Source organism: Petaurus breviceps, unplaced genomic scaffold (assembly GCF_028583685.1).
Source record: "Petaurus breviceps papuanus isolate PSGF00001 unplaced genomic scaffold, PetGlider_PUasm1.0 688, whole genome shotgun sequence".
Lineage (NCBI taxonomy): Eukaryota > Metazoa > Chordata > Mammalia > Diprotodontia > Petauridae > Petaurus > Petaurus breviceps.
Window position 1 is genome coordinate 7,292,444 of NW_027186457.1, and position 12,332 is coordinate 7,304,775.

A 12,332-nucleotide genomic window follows, 5' to 3' on the forward strand; every position below is an offset into this window, starting at 1 on the left:
GCAAAACAAGTCCTTGAAGCAGGAAAACTAAATGGATTTGTTGACAACATTTCCTTGGTGACAGTTTGATGGCTCAAGGGGAGTATGCTGGGGTTTGCTGTTAGCGAGACTTGAATTAAAATCTTGCCTCAAACTACTCACTAAATTTGTGACCCAGGGTAAGTCACTTAATATCTATCGACCTAAGTTAACTATCCTGTAAAGTGAGGGTGGGGTCATCTCCAGTCATCCTGATCTATCTCTTGCCACGGCACCCAGATGTTTCTGAACAAGAGTGAGGCTGGAGACTTTTCACAGTCCTCCCTCACTTAAATACAATCCACTTTCAAGTCATGGCATCATCTTCCTGATATCATAGGCTTCTTTGAGATCTAGGAACAAATAGCAACAACAAAATCAGAGTGTTTCAATGTCCTCTAAGCCTATTAACCTATGGTCCTGAGAAGCTGAGTACCCTGGGCAATTATGACTCAGTGTGAGAATCTATTCCTTCTTATTTACTATATGAGTTTATTCTCATATAGTAATAGAATTCTCCACACCCCCCTCTCCCAATTTCTAGCATAAAAATTCATGTGATTTGGGCCACAAACTCTATGATTCAATATGAAAGAAAATCTATGTAACATATCATCCAATAACTTTTTAGTACATGATAAAAACACACACTTTTCTTAAATGAAGTATTCAATTTTTTTCTCATCATGACCATGTCAGAATCTTGAGATGCCAACCCACAATACCATTAACATGTCAGATAGGACTCCAAAGAAGTCCATAAGTCATAGAATCATTATATCTTCAAAATCACAGAATTTCAGTCTTAACACTGGATACCTTATCTCTCTAATGACTCACCTTTTCCATTCTCATTTCATCCATGAAGTCTATACAGGTTATTTAGAGATATCCTTTTGCCAGATGTCTTTCCAGCTTGGCCTCAATGTTTTCTCTCAGTCTCATGTTATTCCACATTCAACTTAGATTCTTACAGTTGGCAAAGTTCATGTCCTCTACAGATGATTCTTTGTTTTGGGGTGTATGTTTTCTCCCTGTGTGCAACAAGATTTCCTAGTGACATCAGCTATTAAATTTAACTCCTTTGAAGCATCTCTACTAACCCAAGCTGACCAGCTGTGGATGAATGCCTATTTATGGCTGGCAGTTGGCTCCACTCCATTTGGACCTATGTTCCCCTGGTGAGTTTCTGTAGTGATCACCAGCTAGCCTCTTGTTGCCCAACAGTTTCGATCCAAGAAAGAAACATGGAGAGCATTCAGAATTTTGCCCTAAGTACATTTCCTTATAGGAAAAAAAATCAAATTGATCCATTATTCATTAATTCATAGGGCATTTATTTCTGAACAGTGGAGTATCCCATTCAATGGGTAATGCCAAATTAGCAGAAGATGTAGTTCCTGGCCCTAAGTAGCTTACCTTCTATTGAGGGCAAATGAGACATAGAGCTATGAAACCATCAGAAGGTAATAGCCAGGCAGCACGTGAAATATCTCAGTACTGCTGGGAAATAGAGCCTTGAGGACAACTTTGGATAAGTCATTTATGAAACTTAACTCTCCTGATTGTCCTAGGGAAAACATGTAAGAAATGTTAGAAATATGAATTGTGGGCAATATCAAGTTAATATTTGTATGTTTTAATGTTTTCAAAGTGCTTTATACAAATTCTCATTTAATATTCACAATAATCCTGTGAAAGAGATGCTATTATTATCCCCATTTAACAGATGAGAGAACTGAAATTCAGTGGGATCAAGTGACCTGTCTATGGCTATGCAACTGTTAACTGTCTGAGGCAGTCAGTCATTCAGTAAAAATGTATTAAGTGCCTACTATGTGCCAGACTCTGCGTTAATTGCTGGGTATACAAAAAGATGTAAAAGACAGTCACAATCCTTGAGGAACTTATGGGGGAGACAACAAAGAAATAAATACGTTCAATAAATATCCAGGATAAATGAGAAATGACCAAGAAATGGAAAGCACTAGAATTAGGAGGGCTTGAGAAAGCATTCCTATAGAAGCTGGAATTTTAGTAGAGACTTGAAGGAAGCCAGGGAAGCCAAGAGGCAGGCATGAGGAGGGAGAGTGTTCTAGGCATGGGGCCTGGAATATGTGAAAATGCCTGGAGGCAAGAGGTAGAGTGTTTTTAGGGAACATCAGAGAAAGTTGTTTGTAGGCAGTAGGGAAATCACAATGGACAGGAGGAGACTGCAAATAAGTTATAGAGTAGGGATGACTTGGGGGGAAGTGAGGGGGCGAAATATGTTGCAGGAGATTAGATAGAAATGTAAACATTTGTGCTCATAGAAGGGTTTGCACAAGGAGTAAGGCCACATTTCATGTGAGACAGGAGGGAGGAGGATATTTTGGTTGAAGGAATCTGACATGAAATGTGGAAGCAGGAAGCAAAAGTAATTAATGCTGAATGTCCTCATGTTTTTGGGGGGGGTGAAATATGAAGCAAGTTTCTGTGCTGAAAAGGTGGAGGGAGGGGGAAAGCATGGGAGATTTGAGGAGGGATAAAAAGACTTAGAAAAAAATTGCCACAATGGACAGTGGGATAGGGAGTTGATAAGGGAGGTATAGCGGGATTACCTAGCAGCAGTGAAGGCACAGTTGAGGTTGTATACCATAAATTTATAATGGACCCAGTAAAAATGGTTGTGTGATTTTCTCCACCCTCATACAGCAACACATGTAAAGGAACAAAGGTAGAAAAGGTGGGAGTGATCCGAGGCTGAGGCTTGGTAGAGTACAATTGGCAAAGTGATAAAGGAGAATTTGAAGTCAAATCTTCTTAATTCCATGTCTAGCCTTGGAATCTCAGTTGTTTCAGTCATGTCTGATTCTTTGTGACCCATGTAGGGTTTTCTTAGTAAAGATACTGGAGTCATTTGCCACTTCTTTCTCCAGTTCATTTTACAGATGAGGAAACTGAGGCAAACAGGATTAAGTGACTTGCTGCTGGTCATACAACTAGTAAAGCTCTGAGACAGGATTTGAACTAAGGTCTTCCTGACTACAGGTACAATGCTTTATCCATGATTGGAAGGGTATAGGAGGGCTTCTGATCATTACACCATACTTATAGTGTAGTATGGATTGCCTATAGGAGTGCTGAGGAAAACCAAAGAGAGCAAAATCCAAAGTGAGTCAGCAATTAATGATGCCAATGAGAGCAGACTTCTTAGAGATGATGGTACTTGTGCCTGTCCTTGAAGAAAAATACAGAAATGGGATTGGATAGAGAAAGGAGAAGGGGTTCCAAAAAAGGTCATGCAGAAGACCCCAAACACCAATCTTTATATTAATTCCAACTTTATAAATTCACTCCATTTTTTTTGCCATTGATAGCCTTTTACAAGTTGGTCTCCACCAATTTTTGCTTTCAAATTACACATCACTTCCCTTTGTGAACATTACTGAGCCGTTAAACTGCTCTTATTATTGTACCTCATACATGTCACTCCCATCTCCTTCCCTGGTGCTTTTGAACTGGCTGTTCCTAATGACTGGGATATACACCCTCCTCACATCCATCTTTCAGCTTTTCAGTTTCCCTCATGGCTCAGTTCAGTTGTGGCTTTCTACAAAGTTTTTTGTGATTCCATCAGCTGCTTGTTCATCTCCTGTTCCTTCTCCTCCTATCCATTTTGTTTATGCCCATTTACAGTGGTTTTTCTCCCCTATTTTGACTGTAAATTCCTCAATGGCATTAATCCGTAGTATTATATTATTTATGTTTTCTTATTCTCTGCTCCTAGCATATTACCTGGAATATAGGAGGTATGCAACACATTTTTTTTAATAAAATATCCTTGGTGTGCTAGAAAAGAAAGTATGGTTAAAAACATGTCTCTTCATTTCTACTTGGAAGATCATTTTATGCAATCCTTTAAGTCATTCTTGCCAATACTATCCAGATACCAATGGAACTGTCTTTTTCTTTTGTGTATCTCCATTACTCAGCAGTGTTCAGTACATAGTAACTGACGAATAAATGCTCTTCCCTTCCAATTCCTCCCAGGTAGGGAATGATAGGTCTGTAAGGTCCTCTCTAGAAGGAAAGGCTTCAGTAATGGGGCCAGTGATAGAAAGGGCAAGCCAACTGTGCACTAGCATAGTTAAGATAATGTCATCACCAAAAAGCTGGTCATTGTGTCATGAAATCTTTGGGCCTTAATAATGCACCAAGATATTCTTCTATGGTACAGAAGAGAGATCCCTCTCAACAAAGGAAATACTCATGGGATGTGCTCTCAGATATCTAAGGCAATTAAATATTATAGGGTAGATCAAAGCACAAAAAGATAATTCTGAATATTTGCTTTTTGATGCTTGTATAAGCAGGATGGCTTAAGGAACAATGGAGATCTGGGACTTTTTTACTCTCAACAATAACAGAATTGAGTAATACAAAAAACAAAGATTTCCTGTCTTCTCTTTCTTGTGTAGCATTATATACATATACCATCTAGCTTGTCCATATAGAAGTTACAAAAAAAAAGATTTGTAGGCATTGGTAATAGGCTAGATTTCCTGTGTGGAAATGGCTTTCTTAAAACATGTTTGGGTTACTCATGAAATCTGGGGATGTTTCAGCTACACTCTGAATGCCAGAAAATTCTGGACCTGTTTGCAACACATCATTTTGCCAAAATCCCACCTCCAGCAGACTGTTGTAGCTCATCAGAATTCTGCTCTTTTCATGCTTGAAGAAATAACCAAAAAAATGGGAAAAATACAAGTTGTATTGAGAATATACACTTAATAAAAGATAATTATATTTTTATCTGTACCCACTGGAAAGTCAATACCAATTGATCAATCATTAAAATGGTTTCTGTATATTAATATCTAAGCTGTTAGTTTAAACAAATCTGAAATCACATAAAATCCAATAAACAGGAGTTAGTAATGCACTGATATAGCTGTCATGAGACAATTATGGTACGGTCAAATTCATGTTACCTGGAGACTGGGTTCGGGTGGGGGATAATTATTTTTCCTCTAAGGCAATTTGTTGCCATTATGCTTTTTATCATTTCATTTTCCAGAGTATGTGTCCATTTATTTTAAGATTTTGATATAGATGGATAAATTATTATGCCTACCTTTTGAAAGGTATTCTTAATGGTGCATTTTAAAATGTCCCCCTCCCCCAATTCATCAAACATTTATTAATCACTTACAAATGCTGAGTACTGTTCCAATTCCTAGGTGAGATAAAAGTTTAAATAAGATAAACCCTCATCCTCAGAGAGTTAATGGCCCATATGGCCTGAAAATCACTGAAGCCCTCTGAGGGGGTCCATAATGTTAAAACTATTTTCATAATAATACCAAGATATTTTAATTTCTAATGTTGATAAATTCCTTCCACATAAACCAAAACTCTTTGGGATAGCTCCAATAATTTTTAAAAGAATAAAGGGATCTTGATACCAAACAATTTGAAAATCACTGGTCTGGGTCATTATGGAACACAAACTTTTTGTATGTCCCATATCATCCTTCTAGATCAAAGACTTTGGTCTAGAAGAAAAACAAAAAACCGTAGTTTTCAATGTTTGAGTAAAGTCCCTTTATTAGTGAGAGGTATGGGAAAGTGAAATCACGGAATTAATTGTTTTAGCTACTTTTAATGATTTCTCATAGAGCTTCATGCATTTTTCTTACCAGCAATTGCCCCATTCCTGGTGGGAGTTCATTTACAGAAATAATCTGGGTGTAATGGTACTTAGGAGGCAGGAGAGGTCATTGGCATAGCAACAATAACTAAGATGATGCAGTGAAAAGAAGACAGGCTTAAAAGTCAGAATATCTTGGGGCAGCTAGGTGGCACAGTGAATAGAGCACTGGCCCTGGAGTCAGGAGGACCTGAGTTCAAATCCGGCCTCAGACACTTAATACACACACACATACACACACACACACACACACACACACACACACACACACTAGCTGTGTGACCTTGGGCAAGTCACTTAACCCCAATTGCCCTCCAAAAAGCAAATAAATTAAGTACTAGGGCTTTACCAGATAACCATTGAGGTTTCTTCCAAATTTTGATTAATGATTCTTGCTGGCAGTGGGTTCTGTTTCTGGTGTTTTAAACTTGAAAGACAGTAGAAAAACAATTGCATGAAATGGAGGAAGTATTTGAAGTAAACATTTGAGGGGCAGCTAGGTAGCACAGTGAATAGAGCACCAGCCCTGGAGTCAGGAGGACCTGAATTCAAATCCAGCCTCAGACACTTGACACTTACTAGATGTGTGACCTTGGACATGTCACTTAACCTTGATTGACTCACCTACCCCCTCCAAAATAAAAAAAAAAGTAGACATTTGAAATGCAAACAGATGAGCAGTTAACTCCCTGAGGTAGAAGTCCCTGAATTAATCCCATCCTTCTTTTCATTACTTAATTCAGTTCAGTTAACTTGAATATCTTGGCCATAAAAGAGTAACCTTTTAAAATAAAGTTATGGTAAAAGTATGTAGTTGAATTATTGATTTCTAGATCTCATTTAATAAGCATTTTAAAATCCCTTTGTGGCATAGCATAAAAGCATGCATTTAGCTCCTGGTATCTCTGGTCCTCCTCTGTTCCAAAGAAGCTCTTTTTGAACTATTGTCTAGTGTCTTTGAGATGTTGAACTCCAAGCTTTCCCATCATCTAGATTATTTGAAGCTAATGAGGAGCAGTGTCTAAGCAACAGTCTTATGTTTCAGACTAAGATTGGGTCATTGTTGAAATCTGGATCAAGTCAACATTAGATAGTTAAGTCAAAATGTGTCTCAAAAACTCTCTGAGATTTAAGAGAATCCATTAGGGACTTAATGACTGAAGTGCACAGACTTATTTCAGTTTTATCTGATCAAAATATGCCCTTCAGTTTCCTTAGGGGGTTACAAGATCCATAGTCATGACTTTATCTTTCCCCCATGTATTGTGTTGCCCTCTCGATCCATTAACTAGTAAGGACCAATGGGAAAGTGTGATATGAAAAATTTACTGGAAAAGCTGGTCTCACTTTGGGTAAGGGGGATAATTGTGAGCATTTATAAAGTATTTTAAAGATTCATAAGTATATATATGTAATTTCCTTTGATCCTCACAATAACTCTGTGAGGTGGTTGCTTTTATCATTATCCCTATTTGTAGAGATGAGGAAAACGAGACTGAAAGAGGTCAAGGGATTAGCCAAGGGTCACACAGGTAGAGAGTAAGGATGTGAATTCAGGTCTTCCTGGCTCCAAATTCAACACATATTCCTGAGTTCCAATCTGGCCTCAGATACTTGCAACTCATGTAACTCTGGACAAATTAGCCATGTTTGCGTCAGTTTCTGTATTTGTAAAATGAGTTGATGAGGGAAATAGCAATGCACTTCAGTATCTTTGTTAAGAAAACCACAAATGGGTTCATGAAGTTGGACAAAACTGAAATGAGATTGAACAACAACTATGCAAGGTACTTCAAGGGATAGAAAGAATCTAAAAATGATTATTGGCTTCAAGCTTTTAGTATATGGAGTATAGTCTAATGGGGGAGGAGAATAAAACATGAACAGAAATACAATATAAGCTGAACATTGGCCATGTTCACTGTAGGTAAGAAGAAATGTATCTTCTGTGTAACTTCACCATGGACACAAACTGTTATCAGAATTCATAGCAGTCACAGAAATTAGAGTCAATGCTGGAGGATGAATTTGTGGAGAAGGCAGCACTTGGGCTAGACCTTGAGAAAAGTAGTAGAGATAGCTATTAGAGGGCGAAGGGGAAGGGGCATGTCAGGCTCAGCAGAGATGTGTAAATAGATGGATGGGAGGCTTCAAGATGTGTAAAGAGGCGAAAAATCTATCTAGGGAAAGGGTTCGAGGAAGGATTTAGCAGAAAGTTGATCATTTTGGAAGGGCAGCCTGGGAACTAATTATAGAGGGCTATCAACTTACATAATGAAAAAGAGATAAACAGCAGAATGGGGAGTATATCTTTTCAGATAAATTTACATGCTGCACCTGTTGCCTGGCACAAAGAAACAATGTTATTTTTTTTCCTTTTGTTTATTTTTCCTTTTAAAGTGTGATATTTGAGGGGAAGGATGCAAGGAATAAAAGAAAAAGAAAAAAAATGTACCTTTAATCCCCATCCAGAATCTCAGAGTTGGACCTCACAGGCCATCTAATACATCTTACTGAATTTCATAGAGAAGTTATGAAGAGTCAGCCTAGAGTATCCTTCTGCCACAGCAGAACTGTGTTTAAACTGTGTGGTGATGGTTGTAGCATTTTGTAATAGTAAGAGTAATGTGGTCAATTAGGAACCAGGCTTGAAGTCAGCAAAAATTGGGTTCAAATTATGATTCTGATACTTAATGTGACCAATAGGCAAATCACTTGACTTCTCAATGCTCTCTGGGTACAAAAATCATCAAGTTAATAGACGAGCTAAAATGATTTATTTATTCTAAAGAAAGATCCTTTGAAAAAATCTCCCCTCCTCAATCTCTCTCCCTCCCCCCCTCTGATTTAGATTTGCCAAAGGTCCATCACTACCTGTAAGGGTAATTTACAGGCTGAAAATTATTGCCCAGCCTTTCTTTTTGTAATGCAGAATAAATGCATTTGCCAGATCTAGCAGATAATACCTTCTTTACAGAGACCATTATTGAAATTGAAATTTCAAAGTAACAGGTGGACCACTTTCAAGATGATCAGTGTTGCTAGTTAATTCTATTTCAGAATGATCAAGAAATATTACACTGGAAAGAAAGCCCATCCCATTTCATTGTCCCTAGGTGACAAAATTGTGTAGTAGCTAAGGCAATACAAAGCAAAATTGAATTAGATTTTTATAGAGTGTTCCCTTTCAGTTTCCAAACTATACTTATGTTGTTCTAATGGAAAATTCGGGGAAATAAGGGTGGTATCAGTTACTTTATAGTGCTAACATTAGGAGATAGGCAGCAACTTAAAGAATAATAGAGTACTGCAAATCAACTACAGAATGGGAAATTTCGATCATTTGCTTGGATCTTCTCCCTATACCCACAAAATAAAGCAATTATTCTGTTAGAAAAGTGGATAAAACTGACATTCCAACTTATAGATGAGAGTGAAGCTTGTCTATATTTTAAAATTAATTTTGAATTTCAGAGGTTTCATTGAATCTTTTGCATTTTCTCCATTTTTTCCATCCAACAACTTTTTGCTTAGCTCTGGAATTGAAAGCCCCTCCTTGCTGAAATGATGTCTACTGGATATATTGAGGTAAACTTAGTTTGTCTGAGAATTGAAAAGGCTTAGGTGTGGCCACCTTCTGATGTACAGCTTTCTCTAGAGCTACATGGGCCTTTTCTATAGTTTCTTTAATGGCTTCTTTATCAGGTCTTTGCAGGTCTGGGTTATTGGCATTCATATATAGACTATATCTGATTTGAAGCTGGTTTATAAGAGAAGTTAGGTTTGCCTTTTTGTTTTCACTTATTGCTGTAAGAGGCAATGGAGAGAGTGGTAGATATGAATTGAGAAAATCACTTAACATTACTGTGCCTTAATTTCCTTATATGTAGAAAGAGGGAAAATAATGGGACCTAAATCTTAGGTGTATCAACTGTCAAATGTGATAAATTTAATGAGGATGAGACATAATGAAATGCATCTTACAGTATGTAAAATGCTTTGTTGATAATAAAGCATGATGTGAATGTGAGCTATTATTTATTTGCCTTGATGAAGGAAGGTGTCAGACCAAGAAAATCATAGGTCCATGGCATATTGACATGAGCTTCCTGTTGCTTATCAATCTGGACATGCCAGGTGGTAAAAAAGCCCATCAGCAGAGAAAAGTCCTTGAGAAGCGAGAGTGCTGTAAGAATGAAAATGGTTTGGAGAAGACACATCCCATGTGACTTTTGGATGCTTCCTCTAAGAAAGTTTCTGCTCATTGTCATGGGCGACAAGACTGGATAACTCGAGCAAGAAGGGAACCCAAAGGCTTGATAAAGATTTTAGTCTCAGTGAATGAAAGTGTAATGAGAGAAGGTGGGAAGGATAAGATCATAAATACCTATTCTTTTGGTAGAGCTATAGAGATGGCAAATGACCTCCCCCTTATTGTTGTCATTTTTGGCCACTTGAATTAGTAAAGCTGACATGAAGTCCTTTCGAATGAAAACAAGGAAAGAAACAGCAAGAAAGCCTCTAACCCCAATCTTCACCTCCAAAATTTATGGACTCTTGTCTTCTTTCCCAGAGCTGACTATGGCTCTCCTACTAATAATTATGATTGAACAGATGACCCCCTTACGCTATGTGTACCTCTATTGATCCCCAGAGGGAGTTTGCAAATACACAGAGATAAAAGTAATTCATTGTTATGATAATAGAGACACAAGGGTCACGAGACAGGCAGGTAGGCACAAGATACTTATTAATGAAATGTGTTTTTCAAATGAAACAGCACAGTAGCTGAGCAGCTGCTTTGGTGTCCAAATAAATGATTCAGGAAGACAAATGAAAAACAAAGGAAGCGAAGCAAGAGATGCTAGTAGATGTGGGAAACACTTAGAAGATTATCTGTACTCAAACCTATTATGTTTAATTGTTCTTCTCCCCCTTTTCCTCCCTTACCTTTTACCAAACAGTATGGTTTCCAAACACTCTAGGGAGTAGCAATCTGCAAAACACCAATATGGAAATAAAGTCATTTAAAGTACCTAAATGGGGCGACTAGGTGGCACAGTGAATAGAGCACAGTCCCTGGAATCAGGAGGGCCCTGAGTTCAAATGTGGCCTCACACACTTAACACAAAAGCTAGTCATGTGACCTTGGGCAAGTCACTTAACCCCAATCGCCCTCCAAAAAGCAAAAAAAAAAAAAGTACCTAAAAATAGAATGCTCTCTTAATTTTCCTAGTAGGTGGTATTGATGATTCCCTTAGATAGGGAAGATTTTAGAGGTTGGCTTCAGTTGCTGATTTGATTATAATTCAGATGTGAAGAAAATTATTAGTGATGATGGCAAATCATTTTTAAAAAGAATGTCGAAAGTGAATAAATGCAACCATTCATTCTAAAAGAGTTGATACTGCATTGTGCTGAAAAGATAAATTATTAGAGAATGGACATTCCTTCATGCATGAATCATCAGCGCTATTCCTCTTTTGAGAGATACTCATGTCTTCTTATTGTCTTGAATTCCAACCCTCTGGTAATTTGTTGACATCTTACCTCTTCAGGTTTATCTTGTACTTCTTCCCCTCATTCAGTCTAAGTCAGCTAAACTGAACTAATCTCTATCCCTCGCACATGCCCAGAACTTTCTTGATGCTGTCTTTACTCCTGTTGCAACTTTTCTTGGAATATCATTCCTCTGCCTCTTCTTCTGAAGGATGAGTCATCCTTCATGACTAGAAACATGACTTGAAACTCCAATCCCTCTCCTACAAGCCATCGTTGATTCTTTTTTTTAGCAATCACCTTGTCTGCTGGACTCATGAAATTTTGTTTCGCAAATCTCTAATGAACTTATCCTACAATACTGTTTATTTTGTTATCTGTATTGATGTCTTATCCCATTTTATTGCTGTTTTGGTTCTGTCATTTAAGTCATGTCCAACTCTTCTTGATCCCAATTGGGGTCTTCTTAGCTGATACTGGAGTGGTTTGCTATTTCCTTCTCCAGTACATTTTATAGATGAGGAAACTGAGGCAATCCAAATTCAGTGATTTGCTTGGGGCTAAACAGCTAGTAAGGATCTGAGGCTAGATTTGAACTCATGAAAATGGATCTCCCTGTTTCCTAGCCTACCACTCAATTCCCTGTATCACATAACATCCCATCTTATCTTGTACTAGATTTGTAAAGTTCAAGAACTCAGGGAATCTGACATCCAAAATTCATGTCTTCTGTAGTGCCTAGCATAGTTGCTTTGCCCAGAATCAATATTGAGCAAATATGTATGAGTGTGTATATATATATATATGTATATATATGCATGTGTGTATATCTTTATATACATATACATAGATTATATATGTGAGTGTGTGTATCTTTCAGTATAAATTCACTATCTGTTTCAATGACTACATTTTGTTTCATTTCCTTCCTTGCCCTTCCATATTCTTATATACCCTTAATTTTTTTTTATTTAAAGTTTTGACTTCCAAGTTCTCTCCCTGCTTCCTGAGACAAGTAAGCAATCAGATACAGGTTATACATGTGCAATTATGTCAAACACTTCTATATTAGTCATTTTGTACAAGAAGACTTGAATAAAAGAAAGAAATGAAAGAAAGT

The 12,332-nt window shown here is 37.5% G+C and overlaps 1 protein-coding gene and 1 long non-coding RNA gene across 2 annotated transcripts in view; one reads left to right on the top strand and one right to left on the bottom strand.

The window, feature by feature from the left end:
• The window catches only part of LOC138174343 (uncharacterized), a 154,804-nt gene extending 153,709 nt beyond the window's left edge, over window positions 1–1,095 (bottom strand). The window contains exon 1 of the long non-coding RNA XR_011171679.1: window positions 859–1,095. This is a non-coding gene — a long non-coding RNA (uncharacterized lncRNA). The remainder of the gene's footprint in view (window positions 1–858) is intronic.
• Window positions 1–12,332, top strand: part of NYAP2 (neuronal tyrosine-phosphorylated phosphoinositide-3-kinase adaptor 2) — a 333,767-nt gene that overhangs the window by 65,989 nt on the left and 255,446 nt on the right. The gene's annotated exons all lie outside the window — the stretch shown is intronic.